Genomic DNA, 5,620 nt, shown 5'->3' with positions numbered 1-5,620 from the left:
CCGATCATCCATCTAACGTTCTGGGAGGACGTTCGGTGGACGTCTAGAGACGATATTTATACCTGTGGAGAATGTATTGTGGGAAATAAAAAATATATTTTTTAAGGAACTTATATTACATCTTATATTAATTTACAATTATTGGATATTAGATTATTTACATTAAATTATAATTACATTTCTCCAAGAAATTAACGCATCACCTTAAAAATGGGTCATTTTTGATGTCTCGAATTTCCTAAAGCCATTGTCCCATCTAAGTGATTTTTTTAATAATATTATAGCCTAGGCTATATGGGCTACCTCCATAAGCTTGTCATGCACAGGGAGCTATACTGTAATAATATTATATCACATCGCTGAGGGAACTCTACATTACATATACTTTTCGAATCAAAACTTTTATTCTCTTAATATTATTACTTAAAAAATATATACTACATTCGTCTCGCTAAACTCGAAAAATAACTTATAAACCATAAAAATCTCCAAAAATATAAATGACATAAATGAGAATTGGCACAATTATTATTATGGTTTTAAGTTGATTTTTCGGATTTAACTACAATATTATGCAAAAAATTATGTTATATCGCAGATTTAAAATGGGTTTATCTCGAAAACAGTTATATTAAGTTTAGCCAGATGATTGTAGTACACTTTTTTTAAGTAAAAATATTAAGAGAATAAAAGTAGACTGGTACGCAGTCTGATTTTTGCATAAGAGTTTAATGAAATGGTAACAAATCAATTGGAAGTTCTGTCCGACAAAATACATGGAACGTTTTCGGTAGTCTGATGTTCCAAGTTTTTAACCTGTTCCACAATTAAAACTTCCCCGGTTCCAGTATTCCCGTACATCAAAGTTTGTCCGACTAGACACCGTGAAGCTATTAACAAATTTTCAGCTTGCTGTTAATCAACTTTTTTTATTACGCGGGATCCAGGTCTATAAATGAATACAATAAATAAGTAGGTAGGTACATATTATACACTTATTTATACGAGTACAATTAATAGTAGAGCTGGTTTTTGGGATGTTACAAGCAGCATTTGCATTTCCACAGAGATACTTATGACAGAAATAATAAAATACCGAGACGGACTATTATTATAAAGGACCCGACGGCCGAGGCTATAGGGACAGGTAAAATTTATGACTGAACAATGCACCGAGCATCGATACAAGCAATATGTACCGGTCGAAGGTTATTTTTTATTGTGCCAAATGGACGTATATAGTACCTACCTTTAAAAATCGAATACACAAATTAAAAGATATTTAACAACCATAAAGATTTGTCAAACTCGTATCACCAACTTCATGAAAACAAGTATTACTACATTCTTTGATGGTTTTTGCTGTAAATTTTAAAGGATTGACATGAAATTTGGCATACGCATAGCTAACATGCCAAAGAAAAAAAGTGATATTGTGCCAATGTGTGCTATTGCCCTGGGGTGAGTTTCACTCTTTCTCTGGGGTGAAAAACGTTCAAAATAAGTCCGGACTTCGATAAACTGATTAATATTAAGCAACCTTTATTCCATACTTACAAAGTATGTGTACTTACAAATTAGTATGTGAATTTGGGGGGTGAGTTTCACCCCGAGGAGGGGTGATATACAAAATATAGATAGATACACAAAAGATATACAAAAATGTTTCAAAACATCGAAAAAATGTGGTAAAATGCAAATATACATATCATATTATGATAAAATTGCGATTTTGGCGATTTGCCTTTTTGGATAGAATGATGATGATGTTGATTAGGATAAAACTGCGAAGAATTTTTTTATCGAAATATAGTAAAAAATATGAAAAATATACCAAAAAGCTTGAAAAAATATGTAAGTATGTAAGGAAAAACATAAATAATTAAATAAACTTTTGACAACACAACACAAAAGTTTGAAACACTCACTATTTGGATTGGTTGTCCTGGCTTGTGATTTTCTTCTTTGCAGATGACGCTCACGGATCGATGTCAATGTCCAACGGACGTCCGAGCACGGACGTCCAATGGACGTCCAAAGGACGTTCATATTTATTCAACACGTAAGTACGTCCAACGTCGGACGTCCGAAGGACGTTCATTTATAGTCCATCCGCATTAGGACTAAAACTGGACCTATTTTGGGCACACGTACGCTCAACTTCAAAAAGATGCTTTCAATATTCATCTGTAGTAAGGATACATTGATAAAAATTATATTTTTGCTTATTAGAATTAACCACCAAACTTCTATCATCTTGGTAACGGGAATAATAAAACATTATAAAGTCCACTTTACATCAACAATAATTGAACAAGAAATTGACGACAAGTTATTCAAGGTCAAATTTGGCTTATACAAAACACAATTCTACTTCCCATTTTGCCGTGAATAAACAGAAAATAAAGAAATTTGACAAAATAAAACATATCCAATTGTTCTATTTCATCAAATTCCTTCATTTTCTTTTACAAATCATACATTTTGTACTCGTCAAATTTGGCCTTGAATAACTTAGTCAATTTCTTGTTCAATTTATTGTTGATGTAGAGTGGACATAACGAATAATTTACCGATCAGATTTTCACACTTTACATAAAAACAAAAACATGTATTAGATATTAAACTACATATACAGTTTTGAATTAAATATTATTTATAATCTTTTCCATTTAAACTATTTTATTAACATAATTAAGTTAATATTTTATTAAATAATTTTGCTGTTTAATCCCCTTATTGGTAGAATATGTCCAATATGGACGATTGGAAAAGGTCCGTATTTCGTCCGAGTACGGACGTCCAAAGGACGTTCATATTTATTCCACCCGAAGGACGTCCAACACCGGACGTCCGAAGGACGTACATATTTAGTCCACCCGAAGGACGTCCAACGCCGGACGTCCAAAGGACGTACATATTTAGTCCACCTGAAGGACGTCCAACGCCGGACGTCCAACGCCGGACGTCCAAAGGACGTACATATTTAGTACACCCGAAGTACGTCCAGCGTCGGACGTCCAAAGGACGTCCGTTTATGGTCCATGGACGTTAGGACCAAAAATTGACCTATTTTGGACGTCCAAAGGACGTCGTGTGCTATTAGGGTATTAAATATAACAAAAGTATATAAAATTCGGATTTCCGGGTAAAACATCCTTCGTCATTTTAACATCCTACAATCATTTCATAACGGCGGCGTATTATCCTATAAGTACTTTGTGTAGAGATCGTTTATTTTCTAAGAAAAAATGAAAGGCGGTTAATGAGCTGTCTCTCTTGGTTCTCGAATTAATACAGACCACAGCCTGTGCGTGGAAATATTTTGTCGAATTAAAAAATTTAAATTTTGTTTTGGACTAATGAAATAAAACATTTTAGTAGTTCCAAAATGACACAAAATCTAGGCATCGGATAAAAAAGTTTATTTGAAGAAAGTGTATTTTTTTGTTCTTCTTAATGGCGGTACAGGCTCGTTTTTTTAATATTGTATTTAATTACAGAATAATTTTCAAATATTACCTAATATATTTTTCAAATTGGGCTCTGTACCGCCATTCTTTATTATATTACGGATACGTGTGCCAAATATCTTGAAAAAATATTCAAAATTACAGCCGCAATCTTGGAACGCGTTTTGGCTACCTGTTGATCGCTACTGTATCACCTTAAACAATTTTTTAAACAAATTCACAAAAATAATTTTTTCATTACGAACGATTTTTTAGATAAGTTGGGTTATTCTGAGCAAAAAAGGTATCTTGAGATTTTTCTCTAAAATTGATTTTTGTCGAGTTATATGGCCATTTTCGCATTTTTCAGGTTTTAAATCGCGTATAACTCGACAACAATCAATATTAGAGAAAATTGACAAGAGACCTTTTTTGTTCAGAATGTCCAAAATTATCTAAAAAAAATTGTTCAAAGTGAAAAAATTATTTTTGTGGATTTGTTTAAAAAATTGTTTAAACAATTTTTCGACCACGGCACCTTGTGAATATGTTATAAGGACCTCTTTTTGAGTAAGTTTGTGCAAAAAAATCGAATCGGAATAATTTCACTAACAGGGGCGACGATAAATCCGGGACTATAGCGCTAATTATTAATAATTAAAAATAACAGCTTTGTAATAAAATAATGACAAAAATCTCTTAAGGACCTTGAAGCAAGGGTTTGAAACTTGATCTGCTCACTTTTTAATTTCATAATAATAACTTTTAATCGAGTTATTAAGACTTAAAAATGGCCATTTTGGCATTTTTCAAATTTTTAATCGCATATAACTCGACAACAATCAATTTTAAACAAAAATGGCAAGACACCTTTTTTGCCCAGAATGACACAAGTTATCTAAAAAAAATTGTTCGAAATGAAAAAATTGTTTGTGTGAATTTGTTTCAAAAAAATTTTTTAAACAATTTTTCGACCAATGCACCGCCCGGCACCCTTTGGATATGTTATAAGGACCTCTTTTTGAGTAAGTTTGTGCAAAAAAATCGAATCGGAATAATTTCGCTAGCGGGGGCGACGATACTGCCCGGTCTACTTTTGATGCTGATGGTGATAGAATAGATACTTTTTATATAACAAAAATAAAACTTTTTTTAAACTCTTTAAAAAATTTTTGGCGGGTTTTCCCCGAAAAGTGCGTTATTTTTTGGACATTTTACGTTGAACTAGTCGATTTGGAATTTGACGAATAAGAACCAACTTTTGATTAGCTCCAACTCTGTTTTTATTGTGTGTCCAGACTTCATGCATACATCATTTTTTTTACTGTTTTATAAGCTTTATATTTGCTAGGAATAGTTTTTCGATCAAATACTTACTTTTTGATTTATTTGGGAAAAACCATCTAAAAACAAAAGTTACAAGGAATTTAATTAGTTTATCCACTTACGGACTTATTTGGACCTATATTTTTTCACACTCGAGAAGGGGGTGGTACTCATCCCCAGAAAAAAAGCACACACTGGCACTCTGATGTTCATTTCGCGAAATATCGCAGGGTTCGTATTTAAAATTTTTAATTTACTCCTCACCCCTTTCCGTGGGGGTTCGTTTTTGGTATCATTCGATAGACTTTTGAAAAATATTGAACACGCATTTTTTAGTTTTTCGATCTGACGTTCATTTCGCGAAATATTCGCTTTTTTGTGAAACTTTGTGACTCGCCCATCATTTCTTCAGATTTGGGAACACTTAATAATCGGAGGGGGCCAAGTCAGGAGAGTAAGCCGCATGAGAAAGTAATTAGAACCCCAACTCGAATTTTTGCTACTGTCACAACGCTCTTGTGAGTCGATGTATTGTCTTAGGTCTTGAGAACACTTTTTTCTTCTGCTTATGGAGTCGTTTTTCATTCATCACATACCGGAACTCACCACATAAATTTTGAAGACCCTGACATCAAAACTGTATTAAATTATATGTGATCTAAGTAAGTTAATGAAAAGTCAGAATAGATAGAGTAGAACACTTATAAAAAAAATTGTAACAAGCAATTGGACATCGCAAGTTCTAATTTTTCACAAAAAGTGACCGGAAGTTGAACCGGCAGTCGATATTTGAACCCTTCGTGTAACTTTTTGTCAGCTGATATGACGGATGAATTTTGTTC

Source organism: Diabrotica virgifera, chromosome 4, assembly GCF_917563875.1.
Source record: "Diabrotica virgifera virgifera chromosome 4, PGI_DIABVI_V3a".
Classification (NCBI taxonomy): domain Eukaryota; kingdom Metazoa; phylum Arthropoda; class Insecta; order Coleoptera; family Chrysomelidae; genus Diabrotica; species Diabrotica virgifera.
Note: the sequence above shows the minus strand (reverse complement) of the source record.